At 42.8% G+C, this 26,305-nt stretch overlaps 1 protein-coding gene and 1 pseudogene across 1 annotated transcript in view; one reads left to right on the top strand and one right to left on the bottom strand.

Moving 5' to 3' along the window:
- The window catches only part of HS3ST4 (heparan sulfate (glucosamine) 3-O-sulfotransferase 4), a 387,367-nt gene that overhangs the window by 42,485 nt on the left and 318,577 nt on the right, over positions 1-26,305 (top strand). The gene's annotated exons all lie outside the window — the stretch shown is intronic.
- Positions 10,759-15,217, bottom strand: LOC105810878 (annotated as a pseudogene).

The raw sequence follows: 26,305 nt of genomic DNA, 5'->3' as shown, positions 1-26,305 counted from the left end.
TGCTTCACACAAGCAGAATCTCAGTGAGCTTCCCTAAAGCCTCAAGTCATTGAAAGTACCAGAGAGGTCCACAATACCCAACTGCTGCCTGAGCATTCCAGGTAGTCAACCACTAAGATCTCCTCCAGGAACTGGGAACTCATGGGAAGCTTTGCATGTTTCAGTGAGGAAGAGGCAGTGTAGCACCCTGGTGGTGAACACATGAGCTCCGAGGACCAGAACACTTGAATCTTGGCTGAGCATCCATCCTCTTATCTGTGTGACCTTGGGCAACTTATTTAACCTTTCTTTCTCGGTTTGCTTATCTAAAAATATGGATAATAATAGTACCCACGTCAGAGAGTTGTGTGAATCAGATGAGTGAAACATATAAATCACTCAGAATAGTGCCATCACATAATCATTTTAAAATGTTAGATATTTATTTTGGGAAGAAGCTGAGGTGTAAGTCAATTAATCAATCAGCATATCAGGGAAGCCAATATCCTGCATGGCAACTTGTTTTGGTTTAATGGGTCTTTTAATACTGATTTCCTCTGACTCTCACATCTTGTCCCTCTTACTCCTACTGTAGCAACATGGAATGAGTTTTATTGTTCTAGAACATGATGGCTTTTCACATATTTCCCATATTCTGTATCATACCATCTCAGTGTTCCCTTTTGCTATTTAAGTAGCCTGAAGTTTTCAGTTTCTAGGCCCTTGATCATGCTCTATTCCATTCTGGATCATCTCAGTTTTGTCAGCATTCTTCTTCAAATGAAGTGTCCAGAAGTGAATTAAACATTCCAGCTATTATCTAAAAAGCCTATTAGGAAGTTCACCTTCTCTATTCTTTGTACTCTACCTCTATTAATATAACCTGACATTAAATTAGTTTTTTTAAAATCATCTGCTACACAAAGGTTGACTAATGTTGAATTAAAGTTTTCTTGTGGTCAACTAAAATCTTCAAGAGATATAACGTTTTAATTTGTCCTAATTTTGGCCAGAGTTTTAAAAATTGTTTTATTTTTTAATGAGTCTAGAAATTTGCCTGAAGTTTGATTCTGCCACCCAGCACGTTGGATAACCAAATCAGCTTGTTGTGAAATGCAAACTTAATAAGGTGTATGTATGATTTAGGACTAGATTCAGCTGCATATAGCAGAAACATGCCAAATAGAAATTTATTTCTCTCTTCAATGTAAAGGAAGTCCAGAGTTAGGCCTGGTTTAACATGGTCTATCATCATCATCAGCGACTTAGACTCCTTTCGACTGGTCCTTCTGCATCTTTAATATGTTGCCTCCATATTCAGGATGGCTGTTGTGACTCCATCCATTTCATTTGTATTCTAAGTGGGAGGAATAGATAAGAGACAGAGAAGAGCACCTTTATTCCTCTTAAGGAAGTTTTCCTGAATGTCCTGAGAAATGCTTCTCATTGTCCAGGACTTAATCCCATGACCATACCTATATGTGAGAGAGTCTGCAAAAGATAGTCTTTTGGCTATGGAACTATGTACCCAGATAAAAATAATGGTTCTAATACTGAAGATGAAGGAGAGAATAACTGGGGAGCTGGGCAACTGGCAGTCTTAGCTGCACCTTTTTTGGTGATAACAGTTTGAATAAGATTAAGGATGTTATGTTCACGTTGTGCACCAGGTGCTGGGGCCATGTGCTACCATTGTTCCATGGACCTATTGGTTCTAAGCATTACTGAAAGCTTAGAGCCAACTTGGAATAAGTTATTAGAACAACCGTTTCAGATTTTCCAGAGACACTAAAGATGCAGAATTCTGGGCCATGTCCTATGTTTTTATACACAGTAAATATTTTATTACTCCCCTTTCAATAAAATCCATAAAATGTACATGTTAAATTGGTGGATCATGATAAATATGTTCAGTCATGTGACCACCACAGTCATCCAGGTATAGAACATTTCTATCAACCAGAGAAGTTCCATCGTGCCATTTTGCAGGCCTCTCCCCTAGAAATATACATTGTGTCAGTTTTATTTTTATCTTGTCTAGAATTTTACATAAAAGAATCATATGGCATGTAGTCTTTTGTATACCATTAAAATTTGAAATTCATTAATCTATGTGTTTTGGATAAAAATGAGCTCTGATTTGTCACTTGGCTTTAATTTCTACATCTGGTCTCTATAGTATCATGGGACAATTTGTCAGATGTTATGTTTGCCTGATATTGAAACACAATGTCCACTGCATACAGCTTTCCCCTTCATTTTTACTTGATTAAGTCATCCTCCAGATCTTAGCATAGATTTCACTTCCACTGGAAATCCTTCTCCAGTCTTCCCATTGTGCATCAAGAGCTTAGTCCATATGATACCATTGTTCCATGGGCTTACCTATTGATTCTAAGCTTACCCTAAGTCTGCTTCATTAGACTATGAGCTACTTAAGGGCAGCACCTATTCTTTGTTTTTTATTGAATCTCCGGTGCCTGTGGCAATGCCTGTTTGAGTGAGAATACTTTAAAAATATTTTCAAGCGAACTAATTGAGCACATAATGGCATTATAAGTGTTATAATGTGATATAAAAAGCTATGGGTCAGCAAAGGGATATGGCTGAGGAGATTCAGAGGATGATTTGCAGAGGTTGTCATCTGGACCTTGAAGGAATTTTCTAAACAAAGAATGGTATTAGAATATTCTGAGTCAAACCATCTCTATGTGCAAATGCATGGAAATATGAATGGCTGTGAGGAGTTTTGAGAGGAAGAGTTTCAAGTGATCAGAGCAAGCAAGGAGGGGAACAGCCTTTCAGTTAAAAGTTAACTTTAACTATCACAATTAATCGGAAAGAAGTAAAGGAAACTTGATGGCTGGCACGGAAAGGTATCCTCTTTATTATTCCTTGATACTGGTGATTACTCCTCTTAACATAGATTTTTGGCCATTAGAGGCTGTAGATATGATAGCCACACAGGTGTGCCATTTCAGAAGGCAGAGAGCTGTCTTGTCTTCAGCACCATGGGCTGTGGACAGCACCCAGGGCAAAGCTGAGCTTTTACAACCTTCCGAAGGTCGAGCCATTTGGCTTTTCTCCATGCAGGGCATGTGGCAGCTTGGGACTCGGAACTTGTGATGGCAGAGCATCAATATTTCAGAACCAAGAAATAACAGCTACCCTCCCTGGCACAGGAGAATGCATAGCCTTTGCATTTCCCCATTTAATCCTCACAGCTTTTATCAGGCAGATATTATTTTTGTTCCTCTTTTGCAGAGGAGGAAACTCAAGCACAGAGAGAAGAGTTGAGTGGACAATCCAGAATTCAAGCCGGGGTCTTTCTGACATCAATGTCTGTGCTCTTAATCGCTGCACTCGTTTTCCAGTGAGCACTGACGGACTCTTGGGGAGGCCTCCAGTGCCTCTCAGATGCCCAAGCATAGGCATCTCCTCAGCAGAGGACCAACACTGCAGACATAGTTGGGATCTTGCTAGAGCTAGCTCAGCAGTACTAGGAGTGATGAGAGCAGAGTACGCTTTTCTTAGCTTGCCCTCTCCTGATTTTGAAAGGGCGCTCTCAGCTTAATGTGTCAGCTGGGAAGCAGGTGTGTGCATCTGAAATGTTCTGACACTTGCACCTGTGAGAGGGAAGTTGGTGGAATTCAAGAATTAAGTTTCTCTCTCAGTCACAGGAGTATTTGAAGCTCCAGTTTTTGTTGTTAATGGTGGTGGATGGAATGGCTACTTTCTCTCTAATTTCACTTATAATTATACTTCCCTAATGGTTGTCCAGGACCTGGGCAGTGGGAGGTCCATCTCGAAGTCTGTGGGAGAGATACGCTGAGCTCTGTCCCCATAGCTGCTGGCTCCTGGCTGTGCTTGGGTGGGCATGCTCACGTATGGCACAGGCATTTCTTTCTTAATGGTTGCATGCTGCTCCCCTCCCCCCTTTAAAATGAGCCCATACTGTGCCCCATTAGCTGAAATTGACATGATGGTTATTTTCAATGCCATTTCTTTAAAGAACTCAGTCTCACTGTGCATTGCTAGCTTTCCCCCTTTGCTAAGTGAAATGAAGAACCCCTGGGAAAGTGTGGTGGCAGGTTTTCAGAAGCTGCAGAGCCCGGCTTCTGCCTTCCCTCCCCCGCACCTGCAGCTCAGAGAGCATCACATATTATGCAGACATTAAGGATTCCTCCCTCAATGCAGAATCCTCTGGAAATCTCAGAATCAAAAAGCTCTATGATAAAAATGCATGAAGCAATATCCTTATTGGTAAACTTACATATCCAGCTGAGATACTGTACATGATAATGCAATTTTCTATGCAAAAAGGGTTTATCTCCATCCAAATATTATTCCACATCATTATTCATTCTGGAGAAGTGATTGCTGTCCTAGGTTAACTGATTGAACTTTTGGAACCAAAGCTCCAAGCTTATCTTACTGGCTATTGCCTGACTTCTCATAAATTGCCATTAGATTGGTAGGAATGAATAAATGTACACTCCATTAGGAAATATTAAAATTTTTATACTGGTTTAGAGTAAAAACAGGATTAAAAGGGGGAATTCCTAGGATTCAGTACAGCATGAAATTGAAATCTTTTTGGCATATGAAATGTACAATATGAATATTCTTCTTGTTTTCTGATAGCCAGGGGATTATGAAGAATGGACGAACCATTCCAGAGTTCACCTGTAGATGCGAAAACAGGAGAGGTAGGAAAAATCCATGTTGGTATTTCCCAAGTCTGTTTCTATCAGTTGTCAGATTCTTAAACAACAGCAATAATAGTAGCAGCAGCGGCGGCAGCAATAAACATTTCTTAAGCTTAGATATGTGTCAGGTACTCTTATACGCTTGTCCATCTATGGATATATATGATTAAGAAGCTGGACCAAGACTGCTTTGGTTTCAAATTCATATTCTGCCTGTTACTGTGTGAGTTTGGGCAAGCTCCTGTTCTCTCTATGCCTCAGTTTTCTCATGAGCTTGTTAAGTGAATTAAATTATGTAGTATATGTAAAATGGGTCTTGAAACAGAAAACTCTAAAGAAATGTTGGTTGCTGTTATTATTATCATTTTATTTGATGATTCTTCAAGGAATCCCGTGTGATAGATATGATTCGTCTTAGTCCCATTTTTCAGATGCTGAAAGTAATAACATAGAAATTGATGATTCACTGAAGAAACAGTATGTGTTTGTAACACATACTAGGCTGGTTGGCAATTGTGGTGTAACAGACTCACAAAACTTTGTACCATAAAACAACCACCATTTTATTATGCTTATAGATTCTGCAGGGGAAGGAGTAGAACAGTGTACAGAAGGTTGGTTTGTCTCTGCTCCACAGTGTCTGGGGCCTCAGATGGGAAAACCCAAATGGTTGGTACTGGAATCCTCTGGAAACTTCTTAATTCTAGTGTCTTGAGCCTAGGCTCCTATGACACAAACACTGGCGCAGCTGGGATGGTTGATTAGAATGCCTTGGGCTTCCTCACAGCATGGTGACCTCAAGGTGGTCTAGCTTCCCACACTGCAGCTCAGAGCTCCAAGAACGAATGTTCTAGTGACAAAGGTAGCAGCTGCATGATCTTTTGTGAACTAACCTTGGACATCACATACCATTGTTTCATACGCTAGGGGTCAGAGCAATCACCAGCCCAGCTGGATTCAAGGAAAGTGGGCATGTGACCCATTTTCTATTTTCCATGGGAGAAATGTCATAGACTTTGCAGCCATGTTTTATAACCACCACACATGCTGTTGAGACTTGATGCCACCACCTTTGTGTGTGCACGTTGACAGCTATTACTCCATCTAGTGTGGTGTAACTCTTGAAAAGCTCAAAGCTCAGCATATGACCTGCTTGAGGTGCTTGCTCAGTACTGCGAGCCCAGCCCTTGGCACTGTTGCCATTTGGAAGCTATTTGCATTCACACTTATGCAATTTCTCTCCTGTGAATATTCAGTTCCCATTCACTTGCCTGAGCCTGCGTGTGCCTGTGTGTGTGTGTGTGTGTGTGTGTGTGTGTGTGTGTGTGTGCGTGCACAGTATCGGCCTCTTCTGTCTTCATCATTCTATCCTATTACTTCACCCTCCTTTTCCCCTTTTCCTTGCTCCTTCTTTCTTTCCAGTGGATTCCATTAGTTCTCTTTGCTGCCTTAGCAATAAAACAGTTTCCTCCATAGCATTAGAATGAGTCTCTCTCATTATTTCATTTAGATTGTTGTTATGTTTGAAAACTTGAGGGCAGGGCAGGCAGGAAGAAAGGAATGTTAATTTATAGGAAGTCCCCACTGTGCGGCGGGAGTGCTGTCGAACAGGAGCCAAGAAGCTGCCACTTGATGTACTTGTGGATACATAAAGAATTGATGAAGGATGCCTAAAGCTGCACAACCCCAGTGTCTGCTCGTGCTGAGACCCACGACCTTGTAGGAGGGAGCAGTTGTGCAGATCCTGGCCGTAGCTCGGTTTGCAATGGCTGACTGCCACAACTCCTTTTTCCACTTGAATAGAGATATTTTCCCTGAAAGTGTTTGTGTGTGTGGATGTGGATGGATGTGTGTGTGCGCTCCCATGTACAGGTGATGTGTGTGGCTTCATTCAGTTTCCCTCCATACTCTCCAATTATGGAAATGCTCTTTCACTGTGGCCATTGCTGGGAAAATGCAGTAGGTTGCAGAGACTGAGTTTAGGATCCTTATAATTTGACTCACACAATGTCAGAGAACGTCACACAAAGCAGGGAATTAAGCTCTGTGAGTGCTGGAGTGACATTGATTATGTAGGAATGACATATAAATAATTACAAAGCACTCAGGGCTTTTGTTAGTAATCTGTGTTTAGAGTCCCCCTTTAAGGAGTTTGAAATGTCATCATGTAGCTGAATAGTGCTAACAGACCTGCATTTCATTCCCGCTTCACACTGTGCTAAACGGGACTCATATTTGTTACAGCGCCGAAGAGCATCTTAGTGGAAAAATAAAAAGAACTGGTGGGGAGTAAGCAGGACTAGATTTAAATCTAATTGCCTTTCCTGTTTTCCACTGCTATTTGGCTTATGCACAGTGGTGGTATTTGTGGGAAATGAGGATTAGGCTGTTTGCTGGAAGGCAGAGTGAGGGAAGACTGGTGCCGGGACTGCTGGTAGTGATCCCAGACCACGATGGATGAAAGGAAGTCCCAAAGTCGTTATGCATTGGATTGTTTAAAAAATGGCATTCCCATTGTGTTTCTGTGACTAGTAAGTTTTAAATCTGCTCTACTGCTTCTGTTTTCTTTTCTTTCCTTTTTTTTCATCCAAAGATTAAATCTAGGACTGTCTGAAAGCATCCAAACCAGGGAATGGTTCAGACCAGCTTTCATAGGTGGAGAGTAGGAAGGGACCTCCCAGTTCCATTGATTCTATGAATAAATATGCCACAGAAAGAGGAGTTTCATGACAGATTCTGGGGTCACAGTCACTAATTATGCCAACTAATTATCAAATCAAGGTGTTGGGCTCTTCTCCAGCATTGCTCAGCTAGCTTTAGATGAATTTTGTAATTGCAAATGGCCCACAGAACAGCCCAATTGAAAACTATTATTAATAACCTGGAGTCATAAAATGGAAATGCTTTTGGGGGGAGTGCAGATATGTGTACTCGGACAAGAAAGGCCATTTCGCTCATGAAAAATGAGATCTTAGAGTTGTGTAAGAATGAGGGAAAAGTTTAGTAATTAATCACATTGGTCATAATGAGGAGAGGAAATCAAAGTGATAAAAGGATTTGTCTGAGTGGATTATAGGCAAATTTAAAAGAAGGAGGAAAAAAAAGCAACAAAGGGCATTGCTGGCTTGGGAATTGTGCTCTTTAAAAATCCTCAATCATTCTTACAATCAATTCTGCATTTTTCTCAATAGCCACGTGAAACACGGCTCTCTCTTCATTGTCTTAGATTAACCACTAACGGCAAACCATACATTAAACAAAGTATTGAGTATTTGTCTTCCGAAAATACACTTGAATGTTGTTTATTTCCCCGATAGGTCTGCTATGATGCATTTAGGTGCCATATTGCTAACTACGTACTGTACTTTAATATCTGCACCAGCTAGTCTTCAACTGCCTTACTTAGGAAGCAGCTGTGCCAAGGCCCCACAATTACAGATAGAGTTTTTCTCATAAACTGTTTAATTGTTTGCTTCTGGAAACAATTAGACTGACGGTATTATAGAGGGAGTGTTGTACTGCAGGCGGCAATCCTGTTTATGAGTTTTCTTAGCAAAATGCCATGTTAGCATATGTTGGATCCACAAAGAAGATTCAGTTAGATGGTGACCTGACCTCCAAAAAAATTGTGCTCCACAGTACGACGACTCGGTAGAAGCCTCCCTGGAAAATGGCACTGCCAAGGGGAAGTCAGTCTTTAAACAAGAGCGGCTCTGGCACGGGTTGCTTCTGATGGAACAGGCACTGGGTCTGGACAACACCCTTCCCCGTCTGCTACAGTCATGGTTCACTCTGAAGCTTTCTTCAAAGCTGATCGAATAGTAGAGTGTTACCATAATGTGTCACTCAGGATGTTTGTCTAAACTGACAGGGCTGATGGTTTGCAAAGTCCCGGTAATTAAAGTGCTTTGGGAAGGAGTCAGGTGTGTGGGTATCTGTGTTTCACTGTCATGTCTCATGACATTAGTGGTTGATGGCCCGAGTGGCCTCACAGCTCCCCAGTGGTAGTGCCTTTCAGTTGGATGTTTAGTGGAGACACTGTGCTATGTTTTTTTAATGCATGATAATCTCATTTAATTCCCAAAAGCTCTTGATGTATTTGTGTTATTACTATTTTTGTTTGATGGATGAGAAAACCGAGGCTTAGCATGGTTAAGTAGTTCATCCAAGGTCACTTAGCAACGACAAGGAACCAGACCTAGTCTCAAACTCGAACTGTCTTTTATGCCACAAAGGGCAGTAAAAGCACTAAAGATGTGGGTTCCACTTATTTATTTAATTTAGTTGATTATTTATTCCTTAGTAATCAATCAATTTATTTATTCTTTCCATATTTATTCAGCATCTACAACGTATCAGACACAATGGTGGGCATAGGTCTGTAGCAGTGCCTGCATGAAGCTTTCTCATGGAGGTGGGTGGGAGACATAGAATACATAGTTAAACAGAAATATACAAGGCAACTTCAGATAGTGAGAATCACTGACAAGCACAGTAAAGAAATAATTATTGACTTGGTTGTGGTTCTCATGGTTGGGATGGCTTAGCAACACTTTTTTGAGGAAGTTTAATCTGAGTTGAAGCCTGAATCATGAGATGGATCCAGTCTTGGAATGAGCTGGAGGAAAAACAAGTTCAGAGTCCTCAGTAAAGAAATGACCTTGGAATATTCCAGGAACTTAAATAAAGCCAGAGTGTCTGGACTAATCCTTGGAAGCTGTGTTTAAGGCTCTGGTAAAGAGGCTCCAATCACATAATCTATGCATCCATCCACCCATCCACCCACTCACCCACCTACCCACCCACACACCCATGAATCCATCCAAAAAACATTCATGTAGGCCTACTCTACAACATGTACCATTACCAACATGGGAATAACAGAGATCAATAAGGCATAGTTCTTTTTTTTTTTTTTACAGTATATGCTGTTTATTTTTTAAAAAATTATCTCAAAATAAACATCATATATCTTGGCTTTGTTCTTCTATGCCTATTTTTAAAGTCATAGTAATTGCCTGTAAGAAGCTCGCATACTACTAAGATAGACAGAAATTAATACAAATAATGTAAAAGAGTGTTTATAATGGAATGCTTAGAGGACTCAAAGATCTTGAAGGAGACAGTGATAAAGTCTGCCAGGGCAGTCAGGGAAGGCTTCACTGAGGAGGTGACATTTGAGACATGCTTTGGAGGAGAAGGATTCTTTCCAGATAGAAAAAGAGGAATTAGGAAACAGCATGCCTAAAGATCCAGGTTTGGGGCTGTAGCTTGTGTGGAGAGGTCTGGGGGTGAATTGAGTGAGACAGGCTAGTGCCGGAAGATGAGGATAGGTGTAGACCTTTATGTTCTAGGTGAGAGGTCATAAAATAAAAGCCAAAGGAAAAATTTGGCTTGCAGGTGTGTTTTTTTCAGTCTGGACTGAGGTTTTAAAAAATGAATCAAATTCTTAATTTCTTTTTAGGCAGCCCTGCACCCACTTTGCTAGAAGGTTACAATAGGTTGACTGTCAAATCAAAGCTGCCCTTTTTAACGGGGGCATATGTTCCCCAATTCACCGTAATCCCTGCTTTCTCCAACTCTATGCCCAGCAGTGGAGCTGAGTATTAGTTTTCTTTTATCGTTGCATTTGCACTGTTGTTTGCCTTACAGTAAAGAGAGAAGTAAAATATTTCCTTTACCTATGTCTCTATCAAAAACAAAAGGAGGAAAACAAAAACTAGACTGAGAGATCTGTCTGATTCAAGAACAGTGAGAGAGAAAACATATTTCTTTGTGGAAGTGAAGAATATTCCTTCATCTTTTACATGCAAACAAAGTATATCAATGTGGGAAGGGTATAACTCTAGGTAGCATTATAGAAACACACACACACACACACACTCCCTATTTTATTCGTTTGTGTTAACTTGTTCAGCCCCGAAAGACGTTGAGTCTATGACCCTTCCTGCAGGGATCAGGGAATTTTGAAGAGTTTTAAGCAGGGAGTAGCATAGCTGTTGTTGGATTTAGTGAAACCACACTGGTTACAGTGGGGAGGGTTGTTGATGATGATGACGATGATGGTTTTTCAGTAGAAGATGAGGGCGCAGGGCAAATCTGGAAGCAGGAATACCAAATAGAAAGGCTATTAGAATTATCCAGTTGAGGGATGATGCGAGCCTGAATTAAGGTAAGACAGTGGCAGGAGAGTCGAGAGCAAGGGCAAGACTGGAGATTTACACAGGACATGAAAGTGACAAATCGCATGACAAGCATTCGTATCCCTTCCCATGTTCTCATTTCATCCCAAAGAAGGTCCCAGGTCTTCAAATTCAGTACCGACCACAAGCCTTCCTCAGGAGGTAGAGGCATCTGTGGCCTCTCGAACCCTACAATATATCCTTGTAGTGAAACTGCTTTGTTGATAAAAAATGATCCCCGTGTGAAACAGATGTCACTGGTGCTGGTGCAGAAAGATGAAGAAGATATAAAGAATTACAATGGAGTTGAAAGCACTGTTTTAAAAAAAATGACTTAACAGTATAGCACAGCAAAGAGGCAAAACTTCTTTGAAGTCACATCTTTCCTGCACCTGATGGTAAAAGCCTGTGAAACCTCATTACTTCATGGAAAATCGAAACAAAATTTCTCCCTTCCACTCATGCTGTATGTCTGTCTTATCTTTTAATAAGAACAAGAGAAAACTGAGGGGAAGTACCTAGCCATGTGTCTCCTAGATTATTGTAATAATCCCCTGTCTGTGTTTATAGCTCAATAAAATCAGTTTCTTACACATCTAGGACTGCCAAAGAAAATTGAACAGGTTGTGTACTGCACAACTCTAGGAGAGCACTGTTCACTTAGATACCAGCGTGAACACTGCTCTCTAGACTTTTCCCCGTTCAACCTGCATAAGTGTACTTGGCTGTCCTATTACACTAAATGCCACACTATTTTAATTACCGTAGCTTTGTAGTATGTTTTGAAATCAAGAATTGTGAATTCACCAACTAGTAAAAGTTGTTTTAGTAAAACTTTTTAAAACCTATGCTCTTATGCTTATAAGCTATGTGACATTGGGCAAGTTATTTGACTACTTTGAGGCTTATTTTCCTTATCTTTATAGGCATACCTCATGTTACTGTGCTTTGCTTTGTTGCACTTTGCAGGCATTATGTTTTTTACAAATTGAAGATTTGTGGCAACCCTGCATCGAGCAAGTCTATCAGTGTCATTTTTCCAACAGCATGTGCTCACTTTGTGTCTCTGTGTCATTTTTGGTAATTTTCACAATATTTCAACCTTTTTCATTATTGTTATATCTGTTATGATGATCTGTGATCAACAGTCTCTGATGTTACTGTTGTAATTGTTTTGGAGTGTCATGTGAACTGGATAAAACAGTGAACTTAATTGATACATGTTGTACATGTTCTGACTACTCCACCAACTGGCCAGTCCTCCATCTCTCTCCCTCTCTTTGGGCTACCCTATTCCTTAAGACACAACAATGTTGAAATTAGGCCAATTAACAACCGTGTAGTGGCCTCCAAGTGCTCAAGTGAAAGGAAGAGTCTCATGTCTCTCACTTCAAATCAAAAGCTAGAAATGATGAAACTTAGTGAGGAAGGCATGTTGAAAGCCAAGATAGGCTGAAAGCTGGGCCTCTTGCACCAAACAGTTAGCCGGGTATCAATGCAAAGGAAAAGTTCTTAAAGGAAATTAAAAGTGCTACTCCAGTGAACACATAAATGGTAAGAAGTGAAACAGCCTTATTTATGATATAGAGAAAATTTTAGTGGTGTAGATATAAGATCAAACCAGCCACAAAATTCCCTTAAGCCAAACCCTAATCTGGAGCAAGGCCCTACCTTTCTTCAAGTCTATGAGGGCTGAGAGATGCCAGGAAGTTGAAAAGAAGCCATCTCGATAACATAAAAGCACAATGTGAAGCAGCAAGTGTTGATGTAGAAACCGCAACAAGTTATCCAGAAGATCTAGCTAAGGTAATTCATGAAGGTGACTACACTAAAAAACAGGTCTCCAGTGTGGATGAAACAGCCTTATATCGGAAGAAGATGACATCTAGGACTTTCACAGCTAGAGGGGAGAAGTCAACGCCTGGTTTCAAAGCTTCAAAGGGCAGGCTGACTCTTGTTAGGGGCTAATGCAGTTGGCCGCTTTAAGATGAAACCAATGCTCATTTACCATTTCTAAAACCCCAGGGCCCTTAAGAATTATGCTAAATCTACTCTGCCTGTGCTCTAGAAATGGAACAACAAAGTCTAAGTGATAGCGCATCTGTTTATAGCATAGTTTACTGAACATTTTAAGCCCACTGTTGAGACCTATTGCTAAGAAAAAAAGATTCTTTGAAAGATATTACTGCTCATTGACAATGCACCTGGTGACTTAAGAACTCTGAAGGAGATGTACAAGGAGATTAATGCTTTTTTCATGCCTGCTAACACAACACAATTCTGCAGCCCATGGATCAAGGAGTGATTTTGACTTTCAAGTCTTATTATTTAAAAAAATATGTTTTGTAGGGCTATAGCTGCCATAGACAGTGATTTCTGTGATGGATCTGGGCAGTGTAAATAAAATACCTTCTGGAAAGGATTTATCATTCTAGATGCCACTAAGAACATACGTGGTTTATGGAAGGAGGTCAGAATATTAACAGGTGTTTGGGAAGAAGTTGATTCCAACCTTCATGAATGACTTTGAGGGGTTCAAGACTTCAGTGGAGGAAGTAACTGCAGAGGTGATGAAAAGAGCAAGAGAACTAGAATTAGAAGTGGAGCCAAAAGATGTGACTGAATCGCTGCAATCTCATGATAAAACTTTAATGAATGAAGAGTTGCTTCTTATGGATGAACAAAAAGTGGTTTCTTGAGATGGAATCTACTCTTGGTGAAGACGCTGTGAACATTGTGAAATGGCAACAGAGGATGTAGAATATTATGTAAACTTAGTTGATAAAGAAATGGCAGAGTTTGGGAGGATTGACTCTAATTTTAAAAGTTCTATTGTGGGTAAAATGCTGTCAACAAGTATGGCATGCTACCAAGAAATCTTTCATGAAAGGAAGAGTCAATCAATGCAGCACACGTCATTGTTGTCTTATTTTGAGAAACTGCTGCAGCCACTCCAGCCTTCAGCAACCGCCACCCTGATCAGTCCGCAGTCATCGACGTCAATGAAAGACCCTTCACCAGCAAAAAGATTACAATTCACTGAAGGCTCAGAGGACCGTTAGCATTTCTTTAGAAATAAAGTATTTTTAAATTCAGGTATATACATTTTTTAAGAGACAATACTATTGCACACTTAATTGACTACAGTTTGTTTTAACCTTATTTTTTTTTTGCCTTGGGAGGCCAAAATTTTTTTTTGCTTTGTTTTTTTGGGTTTTTCCTTTTTTTTTGTTGTTTTTTACCCAACTTCCCATTTTTTTTGGGGCTTGCTTTTTTTTTTTTTTTTCTTTTTTTTTTACCCGGTTTTTTTTTTTTAACGGGCTTGCGGCCCCATTGCCTTTTAGGCCCAAGGGAGTTGTTGTTGAATTGGGCCCTTGGCTTACTTTGGATTTGTGGCCCAGGAGCAACACAACCCAGACTCTTAAAGGAGAGAATACATGTGCAGAGAGAAGGGGGATGAGTATGATTGTCGTTTACATGCAGCCAGCTAGAGGCTCAGGAGGGCTCTCGGTAGTGTCAAGCATGCTTGCATCTGAGACTTGCTGCTAAGGGACTTATGGAATTAAATAAGTGTATATATAATTTTACAGCAGTTGAAATACCAACATCAATGTTGAAATAAAAGCACCTTTTACATAGTGATCAAAAATACAAAACACTGAAGGCAGAGACCCTGCATGAAAAACTGGGGCGATTCAGCAAATTGAGAACTGTATACCAGTGGCAGAAATGGCAAACCGTGCCCCTGCCCAGCCCTCCCCTAAGTGACTAGTAATTGTACGGAGCAACTTTAGGTTTGCAGAATGTTGTGAACAAATTCTTGCCAAACCAATTTCTTTCTTTTTATGATGGCATGGGGTCTCTGATTCTGAGGGGCGCAAACGTCTTTCTTTGCTTGTGCTTTGAAACCTTTTCTCGAATCCAACTCTGTTTTGGCGGTAAATTGTGTAGGCCTGTATATGAGCTGGGGCTTGGATGTTTAGTTCCTTTAGAAGTGCTTATCTTCTTGAGAAGATCTGTTTTACTGTGAAGGCTGGCCTCTAGTCCTGTCTCCCTCTCAGATGCCCAGGCACACTGTGCCTGAGGGGTACACATTCGGGGGAAATAATGGTGGTTCAGGTTTAATTTTGGTGGTGAGGATGGATTGTCACTTTTGAAAAGCATCCATAGTTCAAACAAGCCACCTTCTCATGGGGTCTCTTTCTTTTCTAGAACAGTGCACTCCCAGTTCATGAGATTCATCATGCCATCAGGATTTTTTGCTGACACAGCCACAAAACCAAATGGGTGGTCTTTTCTTCAAGCTTTTCTTTCCTGGGGAAGTCTGTTGAGGGAGATCCTGGACATATTCAAAGTCCGTCGGGCAGTGGAGGCCGAGGCCCTGTAGAGCTTTGTGGAGGTGAAGGGTGGAGTAGGCATGGGGTGGCGGTGCTTTCTTTTGTCTCAGGGTTCTTATGTTCCTCATCTTTAAACCTGGTAGAGTTACCATAGCTGCCTCATTCTCAGCTCTGGGCCATACTACTTGAGTTTCAAACCATCTTTATGCCACCTCTTGGCTGAGTGACTTTGAGAAAGTTCTCTTAAACTCTGTGTGCCTTCATAGTATCATCTGTAAAATGGGAATGATAATAGCACATACCTCATGGGATCACTGTGAGGATGAAATGAGTTAATGTGTGGGCAATACTTAGAACAGAGCCCTGCACATAGTAGGTCTTCACTGAATCCCAGCTCTTACCATGGTAAGGACTTGGTGCATTGTCTGGTATACAATAATAGCTCAATAGATTGTTATTTTAACTCAGCAAAAAAAAAAATATATATGGCTGTTTTATGGGTTTCAAATATTATGCCCTCTGTGGAACTTGCTTCCCACTCTGTAGAGAGCCCTGGAGGAGATAGTAAGTGTTCACATAGCAAGTGTTCAATTAATTGAACAACTGCTATATGCTACAGAAGCATTGATATTTTGGGTTTTTGAAAAGACTAGAGTGAAGGAATGCCAGTTCACGCCATTGAAGCAGGAGATTGTAAGGTTTTGCTTTTGCTAGGTGAGTCCTACTTTGTATAAAATCAATTTATTTTTATAATCTAAAATTTTTTTCTTTATTAATTAAATTTATTTATTACCTTTTCATGCTTATTTTTATTCCTTATAATTTATTTTTATACTCTGCATAAAAATAACGAGTATGTGCTCCCATTACATCCCATTATTATGTTCTGGAATTCTTGTCTCTCTTCCTTTTCCTCTCTTCAGGTGCCTAATTTAGGGGGAATGTCAGACTCCATGGCTTTTCCTCCTGGATGCTACCATGGAGGCTGTCTGGGTGCAGGTGTCTCTTTAGTCTGGCTGTTAGAGAACCCAAACCTGTGGGGGTCAAAGACGGACCCTGTCTTGATCACTGTTGAGTTCCCAGTTTCTGTCACGGTGCCTGGGACATTGAAGAATCACAATAAGTGATATTAATATTTATGCTCCTGTGTTGGGTCTTTAAATGGAAGGTAACTTTTGTTCCGTGGAGAGATGTTACCTTCTAAGGGGCACATGGTTCCTACCTACTCCTTCTCCCCTGAAGAGGCTCTCTGGCCCTCAGAGTAACTTGCAGCATTTTCCGTTTGCCACATAAAGATTCTCTCTGCCCCGGTGATGGGATAAGTGGAGGTCCGTTTCTCCTTGGGTACTTACTCCCTTTACCCGTTTCCTCCAATGCTCTCTGCCCTCAAAGGTGAGAGAGAAATGAGAAGTTCTGAATAGATTAGACAGTTTTTGCTTCCTTCTTACCCATTTAAACAATGTATTTGCTTTAACCATTTTATCATTCCAATTCAATACCAGCATTGATCATATCATTGATCTTCTTTTTAGTTATTTCTAATTGGTTACAAATATGAATCATGGTCTCTGCCTAACAGATTGTACCTGTTATCAGTTCCTGTGCTCAAATGGCCATTGCTTTATAGATTCAACCCATTGTCAGGATGCTTTGAGGGCACCCCAGCCTGTTGTCTCTTATGTCATTGAACCAAGTCTTCTTCCATTGGGGTCTTTCTTTCATGTGGGTGTAACTGCCGGGGGCCTCAAGGGGGTCTGGGCCTGGCCCTCCTCCCTTACCTGAATTTCAGAGTGGATACTCCATTGGAGGAGCCTTCATCCCCTGCAAGGACATAAAGACCACCTCAGCTCAGAGCTCTACAGTCACCTGTGCAGCCCTTTTTATGCCATATGAAGGCAGGTAGAAACATGGTTGATTTGGATGTTCCAAATAGTTGTAGCCAGAGAAGAAGAGGGACCTCCAGTGTAAAGGAAGGCACCTAGAAAGGTGAGCATGGGTCAGAGATAATCTTAGAATAGGAAAGGAGGTGCTAAAGTCATTCAGGTGACTAAAAAGAATCAGAGCTCTTTTACTTGAAGCAATTCATGAAAAATGAAAATAGCTGGTATTCATGAAGAACTTAATATGTGCTGGGCACTGTGTTAAGTGCGCTGTGTGGACAATCCAATTTAATCTTTCCAGAAGTCCTTCCCTGTATTCATTTAATAGTTTCTGTCGTGGTCCAGGCACAGTGCTGGGTGCTGGGGATGCTAATATGAGCAGAAGAAAACAAGGCTCCTGCCTTGTGTGGCTTCCAGTCCAGCGGTACACAGATAATAGTGAAATGGCCACACGCACCATGTGGGCAGGTCTCAGGAAAGGTAAGGGCCATGGAGCTGGCAGAGCTTATAACAGGGGGTCTGAGCCCACCATGAAGGTGGGTGGTATGACTGCTGGCTGAGATCTGAAGGATGGGGTTCTGTGGTTGAAGAGGGTAAGGAAAGACTCCCTTAGAAAGTGAAACAGCCATGGAACAAGAGAGAGACTGGTAGGAAGTAGGTGTGTCCTGGTTTATAAAGAGGGAAACTGAGGCTAACAGAGATGAAGAAATCCACTGAAGGTGAAGGTACATGGCTTCTCCAGCTCTTCAGTTTCATTCTGGGTGACTGTAGGAGTCCGCTAGTATTGCCATAACCCTAACCCTAACCCTAACCCTAACCCAACCTAACCCTTTATTTAAAGTTAGACCACACTGTTAAAGCCACTGGTGGCTTAAACAACAACAATTTATTTTCTCACTGTTCTGGAGGCTGGGAATTCAAGATCGAGGTGTCCACAGGGTTGATTGCTCTTGAGGTCTCCCTCCTTGTTTTGCAGAGGGCCATCTTCTCACTGTGTCCTCACTTGGTTGTCTATGGGTCTGTGTCGTGTGTGTGTAATCTCCTTTTCTTAGGAGGACACCAGTCTATTGGATTAGGGCCCACCCTAATGACCACATTTTAGGTCTTACCTCTAAATGCAGTCACATTCAGAGGTACTGCGGGTTAGGACTTCAACATACGATTTTTTGGGGTGGAGAGGGATATAATTTAGCCCATAACAGTGATCCCCCCAAAAAGAGGGTTTATACAGTCTAAGGAAGCAGGGGAGGGCTGTGGGAGGTCGGTGCTGAGTTGGATCCAAAGCAGTACAACTGCAGAAGCTCCTGATGAAGGACTCAGAACAAGAGCATGTAGCAAATGACAAAAGCCAAGCCAGACAGGGGAGAGCGGTCGCGGCTTGCTGAGGTGAATGGATGCATGCAGACTGACCTCCATGTCGGGCCCCAGGGTCGAAGGAGTCAATCAGAACCAGGGGTAAGCCAGGGTGAGCTTCAGGTCCTGGGGACACCAGGGCCCTGGTCAGCATCCACCGGTGGAGTTGCTTCAGCCACACCTTGCTCATAATCACCAGTCAGGTCCATCACCAATGCATCATCACACAGCTGACATCTCACTCAGGCGGCTCTAGACCTGCCCTGCTCACAGAACTTTCTGTGATGACGGAAATTCTCTGTGCTGTCCACAGTGGTGGCTATGGAGCACCTCAAACGTGCTTAGCATGACTCAGAGCTGACTTTCAGTTTTATTGAAGTTTTAATAAATTAATATTTACAAAGCCACACATGCCTTGTAGCTAGCATACTGGATAGAGGAGTTCTGGGCAGGGAACCTCAACCAACACTGATATGCAGATTAGCCAGGAGAGATTTGGCATCTTTACCAAGCAGGGCTGGGAGTGAGCCTCTCTGGGAGTCTCCCTTGTGGGAGGGAGCAGTTTGTCCACCTCTGCTGGACATGGAGACTGAGCTGAGAAACTGACAAACCAGATCTTGAGAGTCTGCCCTCCAATTTCCCATTCTAAACAAAGGAGTACTCATACACTCATCCATTCTGCAGGTATTTCCTGAGTGCATCTCTGTGTCTCTGTTGCGGCATCACTGTTGTGTCCCACTGGCATGAGAATTAGGACCTGGTTGTGACATTAACTGAGTGGTCGCCATGTGCCAGCTACACACACTTTATGTATATATAGTAATTTAATCTTCACGGCGATCCTCTGAGATGGATATTACCTTCCTCATTTTACAACAGAGGAAAGTGGGTTCAGGGAGATTGAATGGCTTGCCCAGAGATATGGACCGAATGTTTGTGTCCCCCCCAAATTCATACATTGAAGCCTTAACCCCCAATGTGAAGGTGATGGGATGCGGGGCCTTTGGGATTCTGGGGCAAGGTTTCCAGAGGCCTCTGCTGAGGGATTTAACTCCAGCAAAAGCCAGAGAGGAAGCTGATTGTGAAAAAACCCAACCAGAAGCCCTGATGGACACTCGTCTACTCAGCTACTAGGTTATGAAATGCACGTTGGAGAGAAGGGATAGAGATCAAGGTGCCCGGAAGGCAGGAAATGGGAACACTGGTCTCATCTACCTGATTTTGATCATTTCCCACACCCTTGACTGTCTGGCGGCTGCACCATTTCCATCCTAGAGCAGCAATGCACATCGCTAGCAAGCTGCCTGATAAGAAGGCTGCTCCTACCCCAGGCAAGGTCATGCGAGGTCCAAGAGTTATGGCAGAAAACTTCAGGTTTATAGGAGAAACTTGCCTTTGGGGAAGCTGCAACAACTTTTGATTTCAAAGGCTGTTTTGCTTTCTGCTCAACTGCTTCTGCAGGATGGAAGACAGCCCAGGCAGTAGGAAATGCCACCTGATGGCTGTCTCCCAAGCCTCCCCTCACCCAGCAGGCTTCAACCAGATTATGAGAATGGGGTTTGCAAAAGTAAACACATCCAGGGCTCCTAAAGGGTGCAGGGTAGACATTTTTTGCCACATCTGGGCAAACTCTTGAGTGTCATATTATTCATGCATTTACCAAAGATATACCCAGCACCAGGCTCTGCAGTGGGTGCTGGGATGTAACTGTGTGCAGGATAAACACTAAGTTAAATATCTGAAAGAGGAAGTATGGCTAGGGGAGAGACATGGAGTATTGAAGCCAGAGGGAAGGAATATGCATAGAGCTCTGGATGATGCATTTAGGAGATGGAAAGAAACTAATTGCACCTGGACCCAAAAAGCAAGGAGGGAGGGGACAAGAGATGAGGCTTAAGAAGGACCAAGAACATCAGACGATGAAGGCTTCATAAGCCACGGCGTATAAACAGATTAGATTTTATGTTGAGGTCAGTGGTGAGCCATGGAAGATTTTTAAGCAAGAAGTGACTCATTCAGATTTGAATTTTTAGAAAAATTCCTCTAGCTGTGGGGTTGGAGAATGGGTTAGATAGGAGGCAGGAAAGGAGGCCTGGAGAGCAGTTAGGAAACCGTTACAGGTAGTATCCTGGACTGAATTAGGGAGGCAGAAGCTGGGATGGAGAGAGGTGGATGAATTCAAGAACTGAAGAGGCAGCTTCTACAGGTACCTGGGAAAGACAGTGCATCATCCCAGCTGACTCCTGGGTTAGGCAACTGGTTGGAAGGTGGTCCCAGGTAGTGATGCAGGGAACACAGAAGGAAGAGTGAGTGTGTGGGGGAAGATGATGGATTCTCTTTGGGACATGTTGGGACATCTTAGGGAGGTGCCCACAGGAAATCAGACTCAGAGGTCTGGAGCTGAGCAATAGATCTGGACTGGGGATGATTTGCAGAGCTGCAGGAGGAAGGGAGGATGAGAAGGGGTATATCTGTACCTACTGTAGGGTAGACGCTTTCATCAATATCTCTTCATTGAACATTCGCAGTGCATCCCCATTTTACAGATGAGGAAGCAGACACACAAGAAGGCTAAGGATCACACACAGCCGGGAAATATCTAAGCTGAGATTCGAACCACATCCTATGTGTGTGTGTGTGTGTGTGTGTGTGTGTGTGTATGTGCGCGCACCCACATGTGTGTGTATGTTCCCCCAAAGGCAATGCTATCATCACTCTTCCCTGTGCCAGCCAGTGTTTGAAAATATCATAGTTGCTTTTGCCAACTTGGCACATCTCCTTGGCTTAATTCTACAGGACATCTAGCTTCGACCGCCCCTAGAATAGGAGTGGCACATGGATACAGGAGCTTGGGACTCAAATTAGTGCTAGCTTGATGGACAGGAAAAGGAAGGGAGAATAATGTAACCATGAGTGGTGAATGCTGGATTTAGAAGGTTGTTTTTTACACTCTGCCATATGGGCAGCTACCATAGCCATGGGCATAGATCTTGGCGAACTCGCTTTTCTACTGAAGAACCAGAAATCAGAAAATAATTCCACTCAGTGCCGTGTGTGCATGATCTTGCTGCCATGGTACTATTTGCAGTAAGAGTAACCTTGTGAGAGGCTACCTTCTGATCCTGTCAGCGCTCTCCTCTACCCAGAAAAAAGTTTAGACATAAAAGAAGAGAAATAGCTTAAGAGGAAGAGCTGGAGGAGAAGGGAAGAAGTAAATAGCCGAGACGGATGGCACAGCCAGGTTTCTGAGCACTCTTGGCCGCTGGAGCATGACGGAGAGTGCCTGTGTGAAACATTTTGTGAAAGACCAGAGAGCAAGACCACAGCCACTGGGCTTCCAGAGGTCATAGCCTTATTAAAAGTTGTGTTTTGATCCTTGCAAGCAGACCCCTTTTTTTGTGTGTGGAAAGGAAATGAATCCTGGCGTGAAATTCTGTTCCACTGAATTTATTCTAAGAGATGTTGCTGTTCAGTGGGCCAAGGAGTTATTAAAACCCAGAGACACCACTGCGAAGCCAAATTCTGAGGGATTCGAATTGTCAAGACCCAATCACAAGGAGCTGGTCGCTTCTTGCCTTTGTTAGAACGGAGCCAGGACTGAAATTGATGAATCTCTGATGGCCCCTGAATTCATTGAGGGGCCAGCTCAGGTTGGGTTTAGAGCTGGGATTAGGGAACCTGGGTCTAGATTCTAAATCAGATCCAAAGGTAGGAGGGGCTGTCATGGCTTTGGCCAGAGAGATTCAGTGGGAGTCGATTCCATCCTCCAGTGAGTAGGACTCACATCCTCAGCTGAGGGCCGTGGCAATCTTCCTGTTCCTTGTAGACTCTGCGTCGGCTCTTGGCTTATGTGCCTCTCAGTGAATTTGCTCCAACTAGTCCAGAGGGAAACCCCCTTGTCCACTGAACTAAGCTCCACTGTCCCCTAGTGGGAAGAGCCCTTTATGACAAGCCTCATGGTAATTGTTGGCCAACCTATGGATGTATCTACTTTGAGTCAAGTGCCCCATATTAGTTCAAGCAGTGGCCAGGTCAGACAAAGGTGCTTCATTTTGCCAAGGGGGCGATACTGGGAGGGGTTTGGATGTGGGCGAACTGTGGCTGACTTGCCCAGTGCACACTGCCCGCATCTGTTGTCATGGGAGGGTGCTTGGCTCAAAGCTGAGTCACCAGTCTGGGTGGTGTGTTAACCCGCCAGCCTGGTTAGAGAATGGTACCAGAAGAACATAATGCGTTGAATAGAAATTAAAAAATCCCAGAATGATACAAAGACCCTCCTAGGCTCATCTAGTCTATTTTGTCAGAGATGTGGAGACATCTCTGTACTTGGATCAAAACTCAAAAATAGACATCACCACCTAATAGCTGTGTGGCCTTAGGGAGCTCGATTAATCCCTCAAAGCCTGAGTCTCTGCTGTGAACTGGGCTGGCAACAATGCCACCTCCCAGGGCAGTGAGGATACAGTGACATGAAAGTGTCTGCCCCACTTCCTGGCACCCGGGAGGCTAGTTAGTCTCCTTCTAGTGACATAGAAGCGACCATTCAGTGTAGAATGGATTGTGGAAGGAGTATTTCCATGCAGGGGCAAATGAGTGGGATATAACTTGTGTGGAGGTTTTAGTATTGGAGGCAAAAGAGCTTGGCAGACTGTGGCCAAACTTTCTAGGTCACTATCCAGAGAGAAGAGCTATAGATGGTATTAGCTGGTGATAATTCTGTCTCTCTGTTTTTCCTGCCTACTCACTCATCTATTATATTTCTATCACCTATTTATGTATCTATTTATATATCATCTATTATTTCATCTATCAGTAATCTACATGCAGACACTTGTTTAATGCAGATCATTGTTTAATCAAGAAATGTTTATCGAGTGCCTATTATGTTTCAGGCACTGCAATAAGCACTGGGGGCAGAGTGATGAAAAAGAAACGAACGCTCTGACTTCATAGAGCTTACATTTTGGGGCAGGGATGCGATAGAGGAAATAAAAGCAAACTCATTGCAGATGCCTGTGATGACAGTATAATGACCTTCCACATATGTTGCCTTATTTTATCTTCATGGCATCTCTGTGAAGTAAGAGGGTCTTGTCATCCCTGTTTTAAAGATAAGGAAAGTCAAACTCTGAGAAGTGCATTGATTTCCCCAGCCGCACACCCCCTGTCTGGGGAAGAGCCTCCAAACCCTGCATTCTTTTGGCTTCCCCATAATGTCACTTCCTGGAGGAAGGAAGAAATGTGTGCTGATGGTAAATAAAAGGAAGGTTTTCAAAATGAGAGTTTGTAAATCAACCTTAAGAAGTTCCATGAATTTCAAGGGGGCCAAATAGCTCACTCAGTTACTTTTATTTTCATTTGTGGTTTTAAATTCTCATAGCACATTTTGTCTGAGTGGTTCAAGGTACTTTAGCTTTCTTGTATTGCCGAAAAAATATTTATCCGTATGGATAAGGCAATGCCATCCTCATCTGTATGATCTTATTCAAAAAGATCTCCCCTCCCTCTGGGGTTTTACACTAGCTCAGTGATTGTTTTTCTTTCTTCTTGGATTAGTCCAGGGGCTGCAATGCAAATGCACAGTAGGGCCAGAGTGTCAAAAGCAGTCAGGGGGCCCATTAGGAACACGATGAACCCAAGTGAATGCACCTCTGCAGGGGGTGGCTGAGAGGTTCAACTCCACCCCACTCAGTTCCCACGTGGGGGGTGGGTGTGAGGGGCCTCAGTGTCATCAGAGCTTCTCATTTTAAAAATGAAACATAAATCACAGGTGTCTGTGTCATATCTTGATGTTAAATTTTAGCTCAAATTCAACCAAACCAAACCAAACCAAACCTATAGTGTGGGCCAAGCCAAACTTAGTTGTAGGCCATTTTGGAGTATAAGCTGAGAGTTTTTGATCTTTGGATTATGCTAATTGCTGATTATGGAACAGTGGTAACTTCTAAGCACCTAATATGTGCCCGAGGACTTGGCGATGCCTGGCACACTGCAAATGCTCAATAAATGTGCCCCAATGGGAAGAAAGGGGTTAGGTCACCTGCCCAGGGTTGTACAGCTAGTAAGTGACAAAGGTCCTACTCAGAGTGTACTGACTGGTCCTTTTCAGTTTCTTACGGTGCCCCAGCAAATTAGGACATTTGCAATGTGCGGAGTCCCTGCCACTATACCTAGAATGGGTACATGGACAAGTAACATCACACCTTTTCATTGTGGAACTCATGGTGGAGATGAGAAATTCAAAGCTTGAGGCTCAAGATTCACATTTTACAGGGAAGAGGCAGAAGCTTAGGGAGAAGAAGGGACTTGTCCTATGGATGTCACCTGTTTTGGGTGGAGCAAGATGCAGAACTGGATCGTCAGGTTTGGAGGCCACTGCTCTTTCTAATACCCAACATTTGTGCCCTCCCTGTCTGCATTTTTTCACCCATGCATGCATGCCTAAGTCAATACATGTGCTCTCTCTCTCTCTCTCTTTCTTTCTCCGAGGGATGCATGCCCTTCCAGTGTCATTTATTTATTTATTGTTAAAAATCGACACAGTCCTGCTGAACAGGGAGTGTGTCTCTTGGGGAAATCAGACTGATCCTGAGGCCCTAGGAGGGCAGCTGTGTTAGATCTCTCTGTCTGTCTGTCTCCCTCTCTATCTATCTCTCTATTTCTGTCTCTCTTTTTTCCCCTTCTATCTTTCTCTTGATGCAACGACTATCTCCTGGGGGATAAGAATTCAGGGCAGGGGATCTCACCAGGTGTGAGCAGGCCAGGAGCTTAGACGCCATTGCTTGGGAGTGCAGACATTTTGTAGACCAGAGGTGGAGGGGAACAGGGCCTTCAGTCCTGCGAGTCAGCTACCTATGGTAACTTCACATCTGGGGTTGTACCACCTTAATGGCTTCCCTGTTTTTTTGTATCCTAGAAGTTGTCCTGGGAGAGCCACTGAGGTCCTGCCACTCTCAGTGGAGTAGAGGAATGGGTATATATCGGAGATTAGATTTGATTTGTTTGGCCCAGAGGGTTTTAAGACAATTTTGAATCATTGGCTAATATCTTAAAATTGGGAGATTTCACATTAAAATCTGGATTTTTGGTTTCTTTAAAGAAAATTTAAAAATGGAACAACACATTCTCACCCAACCACAGGCCACTGGCACTGGGTGTTGTTAGTCTATGTAGACTGTTGGGGGCTCTCTAGTTTTCCATAGTCCTCGCCATTCCCTGTTGTTGACTTCTAGTCCACTTCACTCACTGATGTGATCTTCCTGTCTTTTAAGCCATTTGAATTTGTGATCCCAGGTTCAAATCTGTGTTGGGTCAGAGCATGAAACACAGAACATTCATACTCACTCGGGGTCAGTATGGATTAGCAGCAAGAATCAGAGTTCTAGCTCTCCCCAAGCAGGAGACAGCTCCCAGGAGCAGAGTCAGTCCTACTGGCATCTTGCCACTCCGAGATTTGTTTCCTTTTTACCTGTACCTGGTGGAAGATCTGTGTTTATGGGTGTGGGTGTCTGCATGTGTGCACCGTGTCATGGAGGATTGTTCTTTCTTATCTCTCCTCCATCTCTCAGCCTATGCAATTGTCTCTGCCGTCTCTAGCCCTGGCTCTCAGGTTTGGTGAAGCGATCTCTTGCTAACAGGGTAGGGAGGACGAGGGGTCTTCACTCTCACTGCAGGGCCCTTGGAGTGGCTGTCACTCTTGGAGTGGCTGTCACTCTTGGCATTTTACCCATTGTTCACCTCTCATAATAGTTTTCCATTTGTGATGCCCTGAAATCTGTAGCCATCTCCTTGAGAGATGCGTGTTTGGCAGGCAAAGCTTTATCCCTCCGTTCTGCCACCACTGCCCCTCCTATGGAAAGGATTTG

This window comes from Propithecus coquereli, unplaced genomic scaffold, assembly GCF_000956105.1.
Source record: "Propithecus coquereli isolate 6110/MARCELLA unplaced genomic scaffold, Pcoq_1.0 Scaffold223, whole genome shotgun sequence".
NCBI lineage: Eukaryota > Metazoa > Chordata > Mammalia > Primates > Indriidae > Propithecus > Propithecus coquereli.
The sequence above is the reverse complement of the archived record's forward strand: the minus strand, read 5'-3'. Positions and strand labels throughout refer to the sequence as shown.